Genomic DNA, 22,196 nt, shown 5'->3' with positions numbered 1-22,196 from the left:
GTGTCAAAATAATCTGACTTGCTGTGCTTCAGCAATTAGACATTCAGGAGAACACTTATTAATGAGTCCGTGTCTGATGCATGGACCGGTTTAATAATGTTTTCTGTGCTGTTGTAGGAGAATTCTCTTATAAACTTATTTATAGTACTGAACTAGCAAATCATCAGCTGTTTTCAAGGACTGTGTGTTTTGACAGTATACACAGGTTATGTCTATGTAGATTTGTGGCACTTCGTATGGTACTGTCAAGGACTAAGCTACACTAGTGAATTTAGTAACACAATTGTGCTGTAAAAATTTACTAAAATTAGTTAGCTAAGAGTAGCAATAGATCATTAACAGATGTAACAAATGACTGCTTAAGGTGTAAACTACACAAGTAGCTTGCAGTCATGAGTGCGCACCTACAACTGCAACACTGCGTGATCATGTGGGAAACATTAATATCACATTCCACTGTACGGGATAGGAAGCCATATGTTGGTGATTGATCACAGGTCATTTTAGTTGTACAGATTATCTCCTAAAATAACCCATGTATCGTATGCCTGTCATTTCATAATGGAATTTTCTGTTTCCTCTAGTCCAGTGGTGGGCAACCTTTTTTTTCAACTGAGCCAAATCTCGCCAAAACCACGATTGAAATTTATTTTGAGAGCCACATTTTTAAAACTGAAAATACATAGGATTGTACACTGTTTTTAGTTTCAATAAGTTTTTATAGTAATTCATCCCCCATAGTAATTCATCCCCCATATAGTAATTCATCCCCCATATAGTAATTCATCCCCCATAGTAATTCATCCCCCATATAGTAATTAATCCCCCATATAGTAATTCATCCCCCATAGTAATTCATCCCCCATATAGTAATTCATCCCCCATAGTAATTCATCCCCCATATAGTAATTCATCCCCCATATAGTAATTCATCCCCCATAGTAATTCATCCCCCATATAGTAATTCATCCCCCATAGTAATTCATCCCCCATAGTAATTCATACCCCCTATAGTAATTCATCCCCCATATAGTAATTCATCCCCCCCTATAGTAATTCATCCCCCTATAGTAATTCATCCCCCATATAATAATTCATCCCCCCTATAGTAATTCATCCCCCATATAGTAATTCATCCCCCCTATAGTAATTCATCCCCCATATAGTAATTCATCCCCCATATAGTAATTCATCCCCCATATACTAATTCATCCCCCATAGTAATTCATCCCCCATAGTAATTCATCCCCCCTATAGTAATTCATCCCCCATATTAATTCATCCCTCATATAGTAGTAGTAAGTAAGTAGCAAGTAGTAAGCCAAGTCCCCCCTGTGTCAATTCACTTACCTTTGCTCCGCGCGTTCCTCTCGCCGTGTTCCCGCGCCGTTCCGGTCTTCAGGGCGGACTGTGAGAGGAGCCTAGCTCCTCTCACGTTCGTCACGCTGCCCCGCCTACACACATCCTGACAGCCAATCACTGGCTATCAGGATGTGAGTGGCAGCGAGACTGGCCAATCATTGCATTTGAGCGCGCTGCCCTGGCTGTTTTTTTTTGGATCACGCTGCAGAGTCCCTGCCGCCCGAGAGGAGGGAGGGGAGCGGGCGCCCGGCACACAAGAGCCGCATTAAAGCGTGTAAAGAGCCGCATGTGGCTCGCGAGCCGCGGCTTGCCGACCACTGCTCTAGTCTATTAAAATGTATCTGTAGCCAACTATCCTATAATCTAATAAAGTGTATCTCTAGCCAACTAGTCAAGACTTTTTTTGCTTTGGATAGACTAGGGATAACTCGAGCCCCTGTTATTTTGATTTTGTCTCATTGGAAAGATTTTGTTTAGTTTTCTGTCCTGGGAACAGAACAGGAATTGGAGGAAATCTATCCAATATGAAAATAAATCCACTCATAGGTGTCACAAGATGAGGTGTCCCCATTAAAAACAATTTTCTTTTCTTTCTGTTCTGTGTAAAATTTTGGATTTCTTTTACTTTCTGTCTCGCTAGCAATGGTCACCAGTACAAAAAGAGAGAGTGAATTTGTCAGCAGAAGACAAAGGTTCTCAACAAACCTTTCCTACTCTGCTTTAAGGAAAAGTTCTATCTAGACATAAACATTACAATACATTTAGCACTTCTAGAGCGTTGCTGGTTAACAGGACACATGGAATCTAATGCATTTTATCAACTTGGATATAAATGTGTAATTTGCATAGGAAGTGTTTAAGTACTAGTATGAGTGAGAGATAAATACTCGGTGTAATTAAACACAGTTTTATTGTGTTCTTGTAGGGGTATGTTAGATGCTAACTTGTTACATTTGGCTTTTTTAGCTGTGAGTATGGGCAACTGATTTAGGATCTCATCCTAGTAGTTTGTTTCATAAAACAATGATAACAAAGCAAACCAATATTCTACCGTGCAGCGCAATCTCATCAGCAAGTGAATAAATATACTGTATATATATATATATATATATATACAGTTGTGTCCAAAATTATTCAACCCCCACTGAAATTGAGTGTTTTGGCCAGTTTGACATTGCTTTTGATCATTCAGTCATCTTGCTTACATTTACATTAAAGAGGCACTTGTAGGTCAGACAAATATAACATAACAGTTATAATGAAATAACCACAAATGTCTTTTCTGTGCTCACAGCATTATCAGTTTTATTCAACCCCCAAGTGACATTCAATCTTAGTACTTAGTACAGCATCCTTTTACAGTTATAACAGCTTTTAAACGTGAAGCATAGCTTGACACAAGTGTCTTGCAGCGATCTACGGGTATCTTCGCCCATTCTTCATGGGCAAAGGCCTCCAGTTCAGTCACATTCTTAGGCTTGCGCACTGCAACTGCTTTCTTTAAGTCCCACCAGAGGTTCTCAATCGGATTTAAGTCTGGTGACTGCGATGGCCACTCCAAAATGTTCCAGCCTTTCCTCTGCAACCATGCTCTAGTGGACTTGGAGGTATGCTTGGGATCATTGTCCTGTTGAAAGGTCCAACGTCTCCCAAGCCTCAGGTGTGTGACGGACTGCATCACGTTTCCATCCAATATCTCCTGGTACTGAAGAGAATTCATGGTACCTTGCACACGCTGAAGCTTCCCTGTACCTGCAGAAGCAAAACAGCCCCAAAGCATGATTGACCCTCCACCATGCTTCACAGTAGGCAAGGTGTTCTTTTCATCATAGGCCTTGTTCTTCCTCCTCCAAACATAGCGTTGATCCATGGGCCCAAACAGTTCTAATTTTGTTTCATCAGTCCACAGAACACTATCCCACAACTTTTGTGGTTTGTCCACATGGCTTTTGGCATACTGCAGTCGACTCTTCTTATTCTTTGGAGACAGCAAGGGGGTACGCCTGGGAGTTCTGGCACGGAGGCCTTCATTACGCAGTGTGCGTCTTATTGTCTGGGCTGAAACTTCTGTACCCACATCTGACAAATCTTTTCTCAGTTCCTCAGCAGTCACACGGGGACTTCTCTCCACTCTACGCTTCAGGTAGCGCACAGCAGTCGAAGTCAGCATCTTCTTTCTGCCACGACCAGGTAGCGTTTCAACAGTGCCCTTTGCCTTGAATTTGCGAATGATGCTTCCTAAGGTGTCTCTTGGTATGTTTAACATCTTTGCAATCTTCTTATAGCCATTGCCCTTCCTGTGAAGAGAAATCACCTCTTCTCTTGTCTTCCTGGACCATTCTCTTGCCTTCACCATGTTTGTAACCACACCAGTAAATGTCTAGAAGGAGCTGAGTATCACAGTCATTTTAAAGCTGCCTAATTGGTGCTTATTATGCTTGATTGCTGCTCGGTGACATCCACAGGTGTTTTCAATACCTGATGGAAAGCACCTGTATGAACCTCTGTTCTTCAGAGTGGTAGTCTTTAAGGGGTTGAATAATTGTGGCAATGAAGAAACCACATAAGAACCATTTACTACTGTATTACATAAACAATTGATGTCATTTTAGTTGCATTTGGGTAGTTACAACGTCCTTGTAGGATTTGATTCTGAATACAATTCCAAATGTACACTATAGTCCCTAAACCCCTTTACAGCATTGGGGGTTGAATAATTTTGGACACAACTGTATATAATCTGTGGAAACTGATACTACAAACTGGTGCCGCAAATCTGAAAAAACCTCACAACCTTAAAAATTATTTATTATCCATATTCCAGTGCTAAAACTTTACTGATAAATCAATAATCTATTAAACCATAATATTAAGGAATAATTCTCAATAAATTAGTTCTTCATGTTTCATATGCCAATTAAGTGTCTCTCACTTACACCATCAGCTCTGTAAAGTGCAAGCCAATATAATTAATTAAATAAATAAAGAAAGAACTGAGCATAAAAATATATAAATAAATACATATAACTATTATAATTAAAATGTCCTCTCAATTAATATCCAGTCAATGTGTATACAGAAAATCTGTGCTGAATTAATCCGTAATTTCAATGAATCTTCACCAATGTGATCAATCTAAATTGCGCAAAGTGGCTGCTCACCTTCATTACAGTTAAATAAAATAAAAACGTTAATAAAAACAGGCCACCCATAGTGTAATACTTAACCACATGCTGACCGCTCTATAGCCAAATGATGGGTACAGCGTGGTTATCCAGTTCTGGGAGGGCGTTATATGACGTCCTTCAAGAACCGCACCCCCACGCACCCACTGAGGCGCACACCCACGCTCTCTGTGATCAATGTGTCCTTCAGATACAGCTGATCGCATGTCACGGTAAAGGGCCTGGACACAGCGGTCATTTACCACGTGACCAGCTGTGTCCAATCACAGGTGATCACTATGTAAACACACTTGCCTTACGGTGTGAGGAAAGTACTACTGATAACCGGCAAGTGTGAAAGGAGACATCTACACTGATAATCAGGGCACTGATTATCAGTGCCCTGTTTATCAGTTCAGCCCCCAAAAGTGCCTACCAGTGCTGCCTATTATTGCCAATCAGTGCCCAGCAGTGCTGCTTGTCAGTGCTCATCAGTGCTGCTTATTAGTGCCTTTCAATGCTTCCTTTTAATGTCCATCAGTGCCGCCTATCAGTGCCCATCAGTGCCGCATATCAATAAAGCCTCATCAGTGCCTCCTCGTGAATGCCCACCAGTGCTGCTTCATCAGTTCAGCCTCATCAGTGTAGCCTATCCATGCCCATTAGTGCTGCCTATCAGTGCTGCCTCATCAGTGCCCATCAGTGTTGCCTAACAGTGCTCATCAGTGCAGCCTCATCAGTGAAGGAGAAAATATACCTGTTTGCTAAATTTTATAATAGAAACTAAGAAAAACTTTTTTTTTCTTCAAAACATTATTATTTGTTTTTTCGAATAAAAATGTCATTTTCTGAGATTTGGATGTATCTGAATCACCGAATGAACACAGAAATGAATGGCAACAAATCCGAAAAAAGCTATAACAAAATTAACAAATGCATTCCTTTCATTCAGATGACATCACATGATGAGATAGTATTTCATGCCCATGGTAAAAGTAATTAAATTTTCTAATGTTTTGATTCAGATAAAGAATGGATCAGAATTTCATTACATTCCTTAATTTGGATGCACATGATGCCAGTCAATAATGTCAAATCAGCTCATGCCATTTCTCTTGGGGGTTGGATTAGTGTCAGAAAGTATCGAATCTGTCCAATTCGATAATATATTGAAAATACAGTATAGTAATCTTCCGAAAAAACCGCAACATTTTTGGAACCCACCCAGATCAACAACTATATGAAACGAATTCCAAAGTTTTAAAACAAATTCCGAAAGCTAATCAGTTCAGCATAACGAATATGATAAAACGAGATATTTTGATGAACAAATGCATCCGAAAGGAAACAAAACCAAAATTTTCCATCATGCACATGTCTACTGTGGAAAGGGAGCTTCTGAAAGTTGGATAAGCAGCGACTTGGTGCACGGTCTTCTTACTCCGTTTCCAAAAGGAAATGGGTTCCCCAACTGTAACTGTAGGGTCTAGGGAAGCAGCCTGAGGGAAACAATGACTGAGTGGCAACCATAAGGAAGAGCAACGGGCATTCAGAGCTTAATTCCTCACCCCCCCCAACCCCCCATCCCCCTTCCCAGCGCAACAAATCCCCCAAATTTTGTCTTCTAGCAAAAATTCTATGCCCCTCAAATTCCCCCTTCCTCTAAATCCCCCTTCTAACACAGATCCTTCTCCTCCCTTTTCCCAGCACAAATCCCCCCCCCCAATTCCCTTCCCAACACAAATACTTGCAGCAAAAAGCCACAGTACCCCTCCATTCCAACACAAACCCTTCTTCCCCCCTCTTCAAAACCCTTCAGGACAAATTCCCCATATCCCCAAATCCCCCTCCCAGCAAAACGCCTCCCCTACTTCTAGCACAGATCCTCTTACCCAAGTCCTCCTTTCCAGCACAACCTCCCCCCAATCTTGGGTCAAGTCCTCTCCCCAGTTTTCTCACACATTCAGATCCTGCCTCCCAGTACAAACCCTAAAAACACAAATCTTCTCTCCATCTAATATAAATCCATACTTACCAACTGTCCCAATTTTGGTGGGACCTTCCCGAGATATGAACAAAATCTGGCAAATCTGGACTAAGGGACAGTTCACACCAGAATAGGGTGCAGGAAACCTGCATTGCATTCAAAATGCACTGCAGTTGCGATCTGTTGTGGTTGTCAATGTTAACTTAACGACATCCCAAATGCTGGTCACAAACATTGTGCATTTGCCTGCACTGGATCACATGAGCTCATTCAAATGAAAATCGCACTGCACATGTGAATCGCAAAGGAATGTTTCAGCAGGAGCAATTCATAGTGTGAACCAGCCCTGCGTCTTGGAGCCCAGTGCTATAACAAATTCCAGCTTCTGGCTCCACTAACTTGCCTGGCAGGGGGTGCTAACTTGGGCACCTGGGACAATTGCCTCGCATCTCTTGTAGGGTGCCTGGGGTCATCCCCTCTGTGGAAGCCAGCGCTGGGGGCGCTTTGAGAGGGGGAGGTAAGGATTTCATATCCAACCCCTCCTTCTAAAACTAAGTGTAGTGACTGTGTATATGTCAGAGGCAGCCAGTGGGGAAAGATGCTGGCTGCCATACAGAGATGTGCTTGCAGCGTGTGGGACCACAGCCCCCCCCCCCACAAACCGTGATGCACGGAGGTTAGGAGGTATGACGGTGCAGCCTTTTTATGGGGCATCAGAGCAGCCCACGGAGCAATTGCCCCCCCCCCCCCACACCTCCTGGCCCAGTCTACCCCTGCCAAACAGATCTGTATAAATCAGAAAAAATTCTTATCTGATAAAAAGTGACTTCCTTTATTACACTATTGCTCTGTTCAACCTCCAAAATGGAAAGAAAAGCACGGCACTTCTGGAGAGGGGAAAAGACAATGTGTTTTTATAAGGAGCACAATACAACATTACTTGAGCCGCAGTTACAATATGCCTGACTACACCTTGACATGCCTCATGAAGCTTTTTTTGGCATTGGCGCAGTAAAGGCTTCTTTTGGGCAACATGATCATGCAACTCATTTTTGTTCAAGTATTTTCATACTGTACTCCTCTAAACAACCATGTCATTCTTTCCAGAGCAGCCTGTATTTCTCCTTAGGTTACCTGTCAGTAGTAAATAGTTAGTCCCAAGCCTCTAACTGCTACATCTACAGAACAGCTTGATCTGTTGAAAAACAACAGGCTTACTGGCCACACCACCAAGTGAAAATGAAGGAAAGAAAGAAAAACTAATGCAGCCATCACATCTAAGAATTGGTAATCTACAATATAATAAATGTTTGCTTATGGGTCTTATACCCCTTTGAGTTATGGACTGTTTTATTTTCTGTGAGAAATATGCATGTGATATTCAAACTAGTTGTCACAGTGCCACTGCATTGGCCAAACTGCAAACAAAGGAGACAGCCAAGGTACATTTGTTGTACTTGCAGAAAATCTGACACCTTTTAAATTGTTACTTTCCTTTTTTTCTGGTGTGACAGTACTGCCTATGGCATTCTGTAGTATTGATAATTCTGCACTATCTTGCCAATTCAGGTGTCAAACTGCTAACAGAACAGACTGCCAACCACTTGGTATGCTTCAATCTGTATTTCAAAACTGACTCTTTTTTATTGCTGTATTTTTAATGCTGTAGTGCAGACCTTCTGGCTGCTCCCGCTGTTTAACCCAGGTTCTGATCCCCATTTAATGCAAACAGCCAGTCATAGGGTATTTTCAACCAGGTGCACTAAGTCCCACTCAGTCCTTCACAAAGTGATCAGATAGCTAGTGTTTTTTGTGGTTTGGAATGGGGATAGGGATGGGCTTTGGGATACCCAGAACTAGATGTACGTGCTCGAGAACACTATCTAGAACAGCTAACTCCTAGAGAACAGTCTCTTGTGCAGAAAACAATGTACAGCTCAGCACAGAGGGAATCCTACAGTTTAAATAATCCTGGCAGCAGGTATGGAATAGTCCTTACACAAAAAAATGGTGCAAAGTGGCAACAGTCTCTCTCCCAGGATTTCTCTCAGGCCTACCCACTGTGTCACTGGTTAATTGTTGCCTCCTTCCAGTATCAACAGACAATGCTGCAGGAGCCTCCTGGCTAAATATTTTCTGGATGTTGCCTCAGTTGCTCCTGTGACTTTTGGGAATGATCCTGCAGCTCTCTCCAGAATTTGAACCACCCACAAGCTCTCTTGGAGCTCCAAAGGCCTTGGAAGGTGTGACAGCACATCCAGCCTTGGTCAATATCCAGCAGGTGAAGGACCCTGCTATTTTCTGCTCAATCCCCTATATACACCTCTCAGCTCCCTGCTGGCCACTTTCCAAACCAGGGATTAGCTGAGGCTGTACACGGGGTCAGTCCAGACTCTACTCTCCACTATGTTCCAATTTCTTTCTGGAAATACTGCAGCTACAGATCCCAGAATAGGCCAAAGCACTCTATCAGCTCGACTGGTTACAGCAGAGCTTAAAACAACTAAAATTACAAATACCTATAGTAGCACCTAACTAGGAGGATGCTACAATGCTTGTAAAAAAAATCTAATTTTGCATATGACACCACCACCACCTGTACTGCCAGTCAGATCGCAACTGGTAATGGACTATTACTCAAATTGTTAAATTGTACAAACATATATCAACAACTATAAGATATTCTGAAAAATTAACATGTCAATGTTTTAAGATAAACATAATAAAAATATTTAAATACATTAAAGATTCAATCATACATATATGTAAGTGGGAAACTACTAAAGAAATGTGGGAAAGACTACAAAAGGTACATGAAAGAGCTAATCTCAGCAATAAACTATATTTGTTTAGAAAGTTATACCAAACCAAGCTGATGAAATGCCAGGATATACATAAAACACACCTTGGAAATGGTTGAAGGCCTGAGAGGTATATGAGAAGAGATAAAAGACTTTCATGTTGCAGCACTATTACTTAGTAGTTTACCAGAAAGTTATGAAATGCTTGTCACAACACTTGATGCACATCCAGATGATGAACTGACATTGGAATATGTTAAGGTCAAGCTTATGGATGAATAAATGCTTGAAACATCCAGCATTAATAGTGATGGTGCCTCTGTCACAGAATCTGTTTTAAAGAGGAAAAATAGAAATAAAAACAGTTGCAAGCAACAAGAAACAAGTGTGTGCAAGAAACAAGGCCCTTTAAAAGCATATTGTAGAATATGTAAAGCTAGAGTAAAAAAAAACAACTAAACTACAAAAGGCCAAGGGTGTGAAGGAAGAAACTGATTTTTCTTCAGATAATTCATATGTTTTTCAATCCAAAAGTTGCACCTAATCTTTGCAGGCATGGTGTGTTGATTCAGAACCTACTAATCACATGAAAATTACAGAAATTTCTTCATTCACCTTGACCAGAGTAAAACAAATAATATCACCACAGCTAATGGACAAGTAATGGAATCAAAAGGAATGGGAGATGGTTATCTTTGCTGTCCTATTTCCCAGAGTGTCACAAGAAAGGTACCTATGAAAAATGTCCTGCATACTCTTTTGTCAGTGAAGAAGCTCACAAAACAAGGCAATGTAGCAACTTTCCAAGATGACAGTTGTGCCATCATAAAAAGGCTGTGCCATTACTAGCAAAGGCTAAAATTATAGATGATCTTGTTTAAACTGCATTCACACATGGCACAGACGACTTGGGCACGCTGAGAATGACTATGCGAGTGGAATAAAAATTAGTCCATGTGATCAAACAATGAAATGCACCAACTGTATAAAAGGAAAAATGACGAGAAAACTCTTTCCAAAGCAGAGTAACAGCAGTGCTAAAAAACTCTCTGGACTTAATTCAGTCAGATCTTTGCGGTCCAATGGAAAAATTGACTCCAGGAGAGAACAGGTTTTTTTTCTCACTTTTATAGATGATTACTCCAAGTATACTACACTATATCTGTTACTCAACAAATGTGAAGTACCAGAGAAACGTGAACAGAATTTAGCTCAAGTAAGCAAAAAATCTGGCAAAATGCTGAGTGTATTGCACACAGACAATGGAACTGAATAAACACAGGCAATTCTCAGAAAGCATTACATAATATTTCAAGCTACTGTACCATACAACCCAGAACAAAATGGATGGCTGAAAGAATGAACTGTACTATATGTGAGAGTGGAAGAACTATGCAGTTTGATGCAGATATGCCAGCTACATCCTGGGGGAGGCAATTTTGACAGCATGCTATCTCCAAAGTCGACTACCAGGAAAATCAATTAAGGAAGCGCCATATGAACTGTGGAATAGAAAGGACCTGATTTTGAATCATCCACATGTTTTTAGTAGCAAAGTCTATGTGCACATACAAAAAGAAAAATGTACAAAATGGGATGCTTGTGCAAAGGAAGGTGCACTTGTGGGGTACAGTGAGTCTCAAAAGGGATACAGAATTCTACACCAAGACACAAACAAGGTAACCATCAGTAGAAGTGTCACTGTTGATAAAACTTCAGTGTGTTCAAAATTTCATGAACTAACACATCCGTGTCACATGAAGACAACAAAGTGACACAGAAATTGAAGTTAACACAGACAAGCTAAATACTGGAAAAGAAAAAACCATGATCCACCAGAAGCAATAAAGACATCCCAGCCAAACGGTTGCTCACATAGCATTAAAACCAGAGCCAGATTCATGAGATGAGATGCAAAGACTTCCAACCCATGAGAAACAAAAGTGGATTAGAACTGCCAATGAAGAGAGTATACTGCAGACAAGGACATGCTCAGAGCTACAGATTTATGGAACTGGGATCTGAAATGGGATTAATATAAGGAGTTGTTGTTGAGTGGGGGTGTTGGAATTCAATGTTTATGTATTTTGTGCAACAAGTACTGTACAACTGTGTTCAATAGAGTTATTATCTTCAACTAGCAGATGGCAATGTTTATAGGTTTGTAGCTGCATCCCTCCCTTCTAGATTGTAAGCTCCAAGGAGCAGGGCCCTCCTATCCCTCTTGTAGTGAACTGTATTGTTGCTGTATTGTCTCCCGTTATATTGTAAAGCGCTGAGCAAACTGTTGGCGCTATATAAATCCTGTATAATAATAATAATAATAATAATCTATGGTAAAACTCTGTCTTTTGTAGAGAAGCAGCAGATAAAATTTGCACAGACATACCATCAAGGAACATAAAGAAGATGACTTCTGCACACCTGTGGGACACCATTTCACACAACCAGACCACACTATGGAAGACCTCAGTATTTTAGTTCTTAAAGGAAATTTCAAAACTATTCAGGAAAGGAAAACCTTTGAACTAAGAATGATAATTCTATTTGATACAAGAGATAACGGCCTTAATTTGGACATGGGATTCCTCACTCATTATCCAACAGTTTTACGACCCCCTCTGTGAGTGTTGTCCCCCCCCCCCCCAGTCTTTGCTTTTGCTGTGTCTTATCTCTAGTCTAATCCTAGTTTTATAACCATTGCTGTGTACATTTGTTTGTGTGTGTTTCTTACTGTTTTTTCTTCTCTTTTCGTTCTCTTTTTTTTTTCAACATCTCTTTTAACATTCTGCTAAAACTTTGTGAAATAGTACTGCCTGGACCTTGAAGAAGGGGACATACCCCGAAAGCTTGTCCTCAAAATTGTATGTTAGTGCAAATAAAAAAAGTATCACGTCAGCACTCAATTGTTTCTGTCACAAGTGCACTAATACGGCTACAATCACCTGTAGTAAAACAAGAAACTGGCTGGTAATCCACCCATGGTTGCCAAACAGAAAGAAACTTATCATGTTTATCCTCCAATACCGCCATCAATTTTTCGTTGATAAAGAAACCTTGGATTCAAAGCGACGTAATTGCAAATAACAAAATAACTTAACGAAATAGAGAGTAATAGAATGACTCTCTCAAAATTGCGCAAACGTACGAATACCTCGACCCGCAATCAACAAGTGGACCGTCGTAAAACCATGAATTATCCACCAACAAAAGGCCATCTTATCAGAGTCCCCAGGGGAAAAAGCGGACAATCGAATAATTGTAAGAGAGGTAAATGAGGGGAAATCAAACCCGCCGAATACTTACATGAGTCCCAGGTTTTTAAAGCATGTGTCAAGACAGGATTCAACAATTTATGTCGCAAGGACACAGGAAGCCAAGGTAAAGCTGAAGGCAAAAGGAGATGCGTGTCCAAAGTATCTATCATTGCCCACAAAGGTAAGTCCTTTAGAGAAAAAAGCTGAATGAGGGGAGTAACTTGGGTGGCAATATAATAATGCTGAATTCACAGAAGACCAAGACCTCCCCAAATACGTGGGCAGTAAAGCAACTGTTTAGACAAGCGAGGACGTCCAGAAGCCCATACAAACTGTAAAATTTGGTGTTGTAAGATGCGGAGTATGGGGCGGAATCCGAACAGGGAGCACTCGAAAAAGGTAGAGTAGCTTGAGAATATAAGTAATTTTGATTGCTTGAGCCCTACAAACCAAGATAAGGACATAGACTGCCAAGATGAGAGCAGCTGGGTTAGTTGAGAAAGTAAAGTAGGAATATTCACCTGGTACAACAAATCCTAAGAAGGTGTAAGTTTGACTTCCAAATAATAAAGAGTAGAGGTCCATTGAAATGGAAATTGAGATTAGAGTTTGTCAAAAGCTGTTGGGGGGAGGGAAATGTTCATAGCCATTGACTTAGTAGGGTTACATGTAATCCCGAGAGATGAGGGAAAGCAAAAAAAGGGAAAGGGAAAGAGATGAGTCAAGAGCAATAAGAGATTTGGAGAGAAAAAAGTGGAGACAAAAGATACATCAGATTATCGTCCGCAAAGAGGACAACCTTGTGATGTAATCCCGCCAACTCAAGACCCGAAATATCCGATGAATACGAACAGCGAGGGGTTCAAGAGCCATGATAAAAAGGACAGGAGACAGGGGACAACCCTGACATGTACCACCCTTAATTAAAAAATGAGAGTATTCAACTCCATGATAACGGACCGTAGCAGACGGAATACTGTAAAGGCTATGAATCCACTAAAGAAAATAATATCCCACACCACAAATCTGCAAAGCCTTCTGTAAGTAAGTCCAGAAAAGAGTATCAAAGGCCTTAGTCATATCCAAGGCATTCTGAATTTTTCAAATATCATGTAGAAGAAAGGTAATATCCTTTTGTATATTTTGTTTTGTTTTAAATGGGAAATGTTTTAGAGTATGTTGATTGTTTTGTTGTTGTTTATGTGCCAATTGGATTGGGATGTAGTATTATATGTTTTAGGTCAGCCAGTCTCAACCTTTTTACCCTAGAGCAGTGGTCGGCAAGCCGCGGCTCGCGAGCCACATGCGGCTCTTTACACGCTTTAATGCGGCTCTTGTGTGCCGGGCGTCCGCTCCCCTCCCTCCTCTCGGGCGGCAGGGACTCTGCAGCGTGATCCAAAAAAAAAACAGCCATGGCAGCGAGCTCAAATGCAATGATTGGCCAGTCTCGCTGCCACTCACATCCTGATAGCCAGTGATTGGCTGTCAGGATGTGTGTAGGCGGGGCAGCGTGACGAACGTGAGAGGAGCTAGGCTCCTCTCACAGTCCGAGTGAAAAAAAGGGGGAGAGAACAATGTTCTTGGACAACTTGCCAGCCAGCTTGCTAACAACCGAATTAACCTGTCTAACAGTATGCGTTTATAACAGGGGTTTAGTTAGCACACATTTGCAAATACATACGTAAGCCACAGAGCCACGACACGGCACCCTGATCATCTGTGGTCCTAACTCTAAAATTTATGAGTCCCCATAGTAGAGGCACATGCATTTAATGGATAGATCAAGGGCAGGTGGACCTGAGGGAGCCACCCCTCTTAAAGGCAAAGGAGTGCACTGGACCCCAGCATGTAGCACAATGGCAACCAGGGCCCTAGTGCACCCACGTACCAAAAACTCAAACATGCATAAAAGTGGCCACCCGCCCAAGTCTATAACTGGCTTATGAAGCAAGGACACATAAACAGGCATCACATAGTGAAAAAAAGGGGGAGAGAACAATGTTCTTGGACAACTTGCCAGCCAGCTTGCTAACAGTCCGCCCTGAAGACCGGAACGGCGCGGGAACACGGCGAGAGGAACGCGCGGAGCAAAGGTAAGTGAATTGACACAGGGGGGACTTGGCTTACTACTTGCTACTTACTTACTACTACTATATGGGGGATGAATTAATATGGGGGATGAATTACTATATGGGGGATGAATTACTATGGGGGATGAATTACTATATGGGGGATTAATTACTATATGGGGGATGAATTACTATGGGGGATGAATTACTATATGGGGGATGAATTACTATGGGGGATGAATTACTATGGGGGATGAATTACTATATGGGGGATGAATTACTATGGGGGATGAATTACTATATGGGGGATGAATTACTATATGGGGGATGAATTACTATGGGGGATGAATTACTATATGGGGGATGAATTACTATGAGGAATGAATTACTATGGGGGATGAATTACTATGGGGGATGAATTACTATATGGGGGGTGAATTACTATGGGGGATGAATTACTATATGGGGGATGAATTACTATGGGGGATGAATTACTATATGGGGGATGAATTACTATATGGGGGATGAATTACTATGGGGGATGAATTACTATAAAAACTTATTGAAACTAAAAACAGTGTACCATTCTATGTATTTTCAGTTTTAAAAATGTGGCTCTCAAAATAAATTTCAATCGTGGTTTTGGCGAGATTTGGCTCAGTTGAAAAAAAAGGTTGCCCACCACTGCCCTAGAGGAAACCATAAAATACTTTTGAGATCTCAAGAAACCACTGCTAAAAATGATATCTACAGCTCACGCTACATTAGCAAGTATGTCGCAGATATAATAATAAATTAAAAAATATTTATGTATCATATTTAGTGTATTGAGACCAAAAGTGGATAATTTTTAACACCTCCTGCTTTTTGTGATGAAATAATTTTCAGTTACAGTCGCAAAATTAAGATGCAAAATAATATTGTCCAGGAAAAAAGACTACTTTGCATTGGTGGGTAGTGGAGAAATGCCTCTTTATATTAGTGGTCATTGTAGAAATGTCTGAAATGTCTCCTTACATTGTTGATTAGTCGGAGAAGGATACCCTTATTAGCGAGAGTGTGCCCACTTATCTATATTCCATATCTATGTTTGAGGAAAAATACTCCTTACATTGATGGTCAGAGAAAAGAGTGCACCATTTCATTTGAGATGAGTAGAAGAAGCACATCCCTACATTATGGTCAGTAAAAGAAAAGATACTATTACATTTGTGTTCAATGGGAAGAATGATAAAAAGATCATCAATGTCATACTGTTGGCTCTGTCAAGTGACAATGGCCCTGGACCAGGACCATAATTGGCAGACACCATCAACAGCTGAAGGAACCTCTGGCAACCTCTAGCTAAAAATGGCTGGCGTAAATAGGCACATAGTCTATGGGACTCTATACATTCCACAAGTATTTATGTAGGAGTTCTACCTAAAGTGATTATAAAGGCTACATTTTTTTTAACAAACATGTTATACTTACCTGCACTTCTTGGGTCCTCCGCCAGTGCTCTTGGCTCCTCCTCTTCTCCATGCACCACCATAGGAATCCACTTTCTATGGGGGTGCATGTGCAGGCTCACTCCCGAAGAAGCAGTGTGGCTCATCCCTGTTCCTGCTTTCTGGTTCCCGCTGCTGCCTCTCTGTCCTTTGAATGCAGTGAAAGAGGAGAGAGTCGCTACAAATAGGCACAGCACTAGATCGAATGAGGACTCCCCAAAAAGAGGTCTCCTTTTGATAAAGTTGGATAAAGTGTGCTGTATTTGGATGGATATACACTGTTTTTCATTGAGGAGATATGCGATTTGAAAGTTGAGTCTTGTAAGCACAATTTTAATAAATAGAACATTTATATAAATTTTCCTACACTATATGGTCTTTCTCTCTTCTTTTGAATTATGATATGATGCTTATTGGGATTGGAGATTGGATCAGTATGGATTAAAGAGGAGCCATCCTACATCTTAACAGATTGGAATGAGCGCAACTCGATATGATATCCTACATCTATTTATGCTATTGGACATCTGTAGTTCGGTAAGGTGCATGGTTTGGAAGGTGGTGGAGAGTGATTTTGCATTTCACTAAGTGGTGTTGAAGAAGGGAGCACTGACCACGTGTTTAAAGGATGACACACTATGATGCGTTTTTTTTGGAGGTATCCCTTATATGATGATGATGAGTCCGTAGGATCAGCCGTGAGTGGATCCTTAAGGAGAGTGAGATATAAAGTCATTTAAAGTTAATTTTAGGGTAAGAGTATTTTATTCAGCCATATTTGGTGGACTCCGGGTGATTTTTTTTATAATGTTTGATCATAAGTGCACATTGATATTGATTTTGTTATAATTGAGTGTAATGCACTATATGTAGCTATTTTGTTTTTTTGAGGTACACATGGACACATAAGAATTGATTTTGGAGATGGATCAAGTTTACGTATGACAATTTGAAGATTCCCAGATGCAGACGAGTCTTTTTTGGAATCCACAATCCTGGCTAAGTATTTTTCACTTCCAGGACCTAACTCCAGTCATATTTCAATTCCTGGTATGATGAAATTACATTAATAACAAGTGTCTACACAAATGCAGACAATAATAGCTGTCACTTTTATACTACTCATAACTATGCTGTCATGTACAGAAGACAAATAAGTCATAGAACATTTCCTATATAGAACACACATAAGAGATACATCATGATTAATCTCTATAAAGCTATGATTTCATGCTGTGCAATAATATACTCTTTATTGCAGTAACACATGGCCCTGTGAAAGCATGGCCTGCATTTAGAAATATCGCTGAGAGAGAGGGTCTGCTGAAAATATCTCCCACCCCTCAGATCTATTTATTCACTGTGTCATTTCTGTAAATCCCCTCCTCGCTGACCAGAAAAGATATCTGCAACTGCAGCTCAACAGCTCTCAGTTCCCCATCAAAACAACACATCCATGCTGAGAGTCACTCTGAAGGCCAGTGACTCTGTAAGAACCGGACTTATGCTACATCAAATTGGAAACCACTATAGCTTCTATGAACAAAAAATGGTCCATGAATGGAGGATAGATGGATGAATAAAAGATTCACTTCCTCCATTCATAGATTGTTTTTCCTTCATAGAAGATGCAGTAGTTTCCAATTTGATGTAATATAAGTCCGGTTCTTACAGAGTCACTGGCCTTCAGAGCGACTCTCAACATGGATGTGTTGTTTTGATGGGGAACTGAGAGCTGGTTTTAAACTATACTTAGCATTTAAAAAAAGGGAAGTTCCTACTGTGACATGTGATAGAATTTTTAATGTTCCTAATTTTTACCTGCTCAGTGACATACTGAGGAGCAATGGCCACACACATATGTCCTAGTTTTTAAATAGTTCCATAACTGTTGGTTAAATGCCATTAGAAATATGCAATGTGGTCAGTTTTGATGCAGCTAGTGCTAGTTATGGCTCTGAAGCTATCCATTCACATTAGATAACAGTTTATTTATTAGAAAGCAGCCTGCTTGTTGAAGAGGTTTTACACATTTGAGCATATTCAGTACAGCAAAGAACAATGTGCAAGTGTTACACTACAGCAGCCAATAAGAAGCTATATCTCATTTATGTGATTTTAGTAAACTCTAATCTAATCATTTGTTGCATTTTGCACACTGCCTCATGAAATAAATGACAATATGCAATTGTATGCTATTGACTTTCAACTACTTTTATAAGTAACTCCAAGGTATTTAAAAGTTTGAGCAAATAATTGATTAATAATTAATACGTACTACAATGATTAGTGAGTATTTTAGTTACCTAAAAAAGATTAATGTTTGCATCACAATACAAATCAGTTAGAGGTTGTGATAAGCAAAGCACGTCATAGAATAATAGTATATCTCTAGGCAAAACTCTTTTTTTTAGTTTTGTATGCAGTGGGAAAGGATAAAGCTCTCTGTCATGTTTTTAACGCTTAATGTGTCACATTTGGGAAGATTTACCCCTTAGTTTGTACTGGTGACAATGGTTACTGAGAAGGAAAGTGAGTTGTCAACAGAATAAGGGGTAAGGGGAAATTTTCTAATTGGGACAGTTGTCCAAGAGAGGAGTTTGCCTCACCTTGGGAGATTTTCTCTGACTTTCTGTTGCATCTCTGGGACAAGAAATGAAGGGAAGTTTCCACAATAGTACACAGACAAAAAAAAACAACATGGCAGGTTTTATTCTTTCCCTACTCTATTCAAAACTAGAAAGACAAGTGTTGGCTATAGGTACACTTTAAAGCAAAACTCTTGCTTCCCTGTTCTCTGTATGATTCTGCTGTAAACCTAGGGCAGATTGGGCATCATTCAGCCCGGGAGAGGAGCAGTGGCCAGGACCAGAGGAGGATGCACAGTGCAACACTTTAACGGGGATTTAAAAGAAACAGTGAAGTTGAGCTCTAAGGTGACTGATATCAGGATAAACTTTTCAAAAAGTGTCTTCCATAAAGACACTGTAATTGTAATCAAACTGTAATTTGTAATAAGTAATCCCCCTTTAACCAAAACAAAATGTGAGCAATTTATTTTTGCTGTTTTCATCACTAGTCAGCTACCAATACAAAGGCAGATTAAAAATTGGTGACACAAAGGAACATCCTTAATAATATCAAATTACAAGAGTCTGTAAAATCAATCAGTCAAACTCTTGGAAATAGGCTTCAGAACCTGTTATATCCAGAAAACAGTCAACATGGGCATTTGAAGGCAAAAAAGTACAGGTAGGTAGAGTATATGCATATCTGATTCTGAAAATTCATATAAGCATTAAAATGTTAATCTAATTTTGAAAGTCATTTTCAGGGTGTCCAGATATGCACTTTTCATTAAACGAATACCTTGTTTTCCTGCCATGAAGGTTCTTTTTGAGGCTTTTCCTGTTATAAGGTCTCCAGCTGTTCTCTTTGTTGTCATTCTGTCATATACTTTCCCAATGGTGACTACAAGTGATCATGTCTATGCCCATTGGCCAGGCATTGTCCCCTGTCATTACCATAGGGAGACCCGTCCTAAGAAATCATGGAGAATTAAACCAAGTAACAATTTTTATATCTCTGGTGACTTTATTGGGGAGATCTTGAGTTCCTGGGTCTGCTGTGACCATTATGAGATGTTTCTTCCAAATGTTTAATGTATTTTATTTAGTTAATTATTGCAGGAGGTGCTGGAACATGCAATGGTGGATGGAACCACCCAAAGCTGCAAAGGATCAGGAACAGAGAGGAGAACTATGGCAGGGAGATCTCACTTTTGGAATATCCAATACAGCCTGCCAGGCTCCACCTATTATCATAATATCTTTTTTTTTTCAAGGCTAACCCCTTAGCTGAATTGTATGTGACAAGAGGATTTCCTCTTTAAAAATAATTTGAAATTATTGCAGTGTAATGCACAAACATCACTTGAGCTATTACAGAATTTTAGAAGTGTATGTTCGATCACCAGTCCATTGTGATAAAATCTGCTGAGTCTTGTGACATAATAAGAGAGCAGAGGTTTCTACTTTGAATTGATCATTGTAGACCCACATAGACATTTTGCTTGGCTGTTCTTCTCCCCATCTCTGACAACAAGGCAAATCCACTGGACCATTTGTTACTGTCGTCTGCTGTGATTCATAATGAAATGCTAAATGTTTCATGGACTCGGCAAAAGGCAGGCATATTTGTCTTGGGTTGGCTGTGTAGACACACTGGCTTTAAACTTGCATGCAAGGGGGGCTGATGGATGAAAGGGGGAACGGGTGGATACCGTTTGAATGATGATAGCCTAATATCATCATCCTCTTGTCAGATGTAATAGGCTTTTGCTCATAGAAATAATTCATAAAACCGCTGCATTATATTCCATGGCTGACAGGTGCCATCCATCCTTCCACCCAGCTGGATCACACAACTAATAAGGAAATATGTGGTGTGATAGCCCTGAAAAATTAAACAGGTAGTTTATGAACAATTTGTTGTGTCTCGGCAGTTTATGATATTTATTAAATATTGTTACCAGTGTTTCCCTTGTGGGTTGGAACACACAATTTTAACCCAGGAAATTAAAATAGCATCTGATTTTCCTTGTATATGACTTTGCTGTTCCAGTTGGTAAGTTCCTGCCTATGCCATTTAAATCAAACAATACAGCTTCCCTGCAAACATGTAGCTTTGTTCTATGTAGCATGCATGATTCATATATTCTTTGTTTTCTTAATAAGTCATTTTTTCATTTCTTAGTAATGACAAGCTTTGTATATGCAAGACTGTTATTTTTATATAAAATTACAGATATTAAAGAAAAAATTATTTACAAAAATGTGTCTTTTGGAATAGGCCAGTAGTGTCTGTTTTGCAATTAGAAATGCACAGAAAAAATGTATAATTGTAATCCCTAATGTAGAATATATGGGGTTGAATAATTGTTTAAAAGGTTAGGCAAATGTAACAATAATGCTTAAAGTAGATTTAGAGACAATGACATTTAGTGTGCTAATGAAAAAAACATTCTGAACATTTGTTTTTTTTAAATAACATGTATTACAGGCATTTCTCTGCACTGATTATTCACACAGCCCTTTTATATTAACCATTCACATAAGTCCCTGCTCTCATGAAGCTAAGGTCCTTACCTCATACACATTCTAGGGCCAATTTAGACAAGAGCCAACTGACATGCCCCGAAATGCGCTGTCATGGCAATGATATGATGCTCTGCATTCTCCTGTGGTGGCTGGCATCTTCCCTCTTGAAGTGAGAGCCACCCGTGTTTCCCCATAGCTGTACGTGTGGCCGGCTTCCACTAGCAGTCTGTGTTCAGTGGATTAGATTGGGCATGCAGTACCTTTTCAGTGTAGTGCAGCCAAAGCCACTCAATAACCCTGCTGTGCCTGTGCTGTAACTGAACTGACAGGCATGGGAATGCTGACTCTTTACATCCTCCAGCAGCCCAGTCTTGTTGTGAATGTGGAATACTCACACACAAGCAGAGGCCTGTCCTACCATACCAGACTCCATCCAGTACCGATGTGCCTGTTTATACATTATTAACTGTGAATTTAATAATTTTTTTACATTACCAAGCTATATTAAAAGGTTTAACTGTGCTAGAGTCTGCACTTACCTTTCTTTTCTTTTCTTTTTCTTTAGCTTGTCCACTAGCCTACAGATCATTGGAAGTTGCAAGACCCCTGATTTGCCAGTTCACAGTTTCTATAGCTATTTCAGTGGGACTTTTGGACTATCTGTGGAGTTTGAATTTGTTGGTGTACAAATAACGGAACAATAAAAGTTTGTTTCTTTTTGAATGCTAATTGTTTCTGGAATGTGGGAGGAAAGTGTGGGAGTACCTGGAGTCAAGCCACAAAAGCACAAGGAGAACGTGCAAACTCCATGCAGATAGTTTCCAAGCCAAGGACCCTAGTGATGCAAGACAAATGTGCTAACCAATAAGCCACTGTGAATATGTGTTTTCTCTTTTGTTTATCCTATTCATCTTACTGGTCTCTTGTAGCCACTTTCTGTCCACCTCTATGTACTCTGGTGACGGCT

At 40.1% G+C, this 22,196-nt stretch overlaps 1 long non-coding RNA gene across 1 annotated transcript in view; it reads left to right on the top strand.

Annotated features, from left to right (window-relative positions):
• LOC149467679 (uncharacterized) overlaps window positions 1–21,952 on the top strand; it is a 54,852-nt gene extending 32,900 nt beyond the window's left edge. The window contains exons 3-4 of the long non-coding RNA XR_016311898.1: window positions 17,022–17,180; window positions 21,795–21,952. This is a non-coding gene — a long non-coding RNA (uncharacterized LOC149467679). The remainder of the gene's footprint in view (window positions 1–17,021; window positions 17,181–21,794) is intronic.
• Window positions 21,953–22,196: the final 244 nt, after the last annotated feature.

The sequence above is a fragment of the Staurois parvus genome, unplaced genomic scaffold (genome assembly GCF_062004578.1).
Source record: "Staurois parvus isolate SC_StPar_1 unplaced genomic scaffold, SC_StPar_1.0 ptg000104l, whole genome shotgun sequence".
NCBI lineage: Eukaryota > Metazoa > Chordata > Amphibia > Anura > Ranidae > Staurois > Staurois parvus.
Note: the sequence above shows the minus strand (reverse complement) of the source record. Positions and strands in the feature narration are given on the sequence as shown.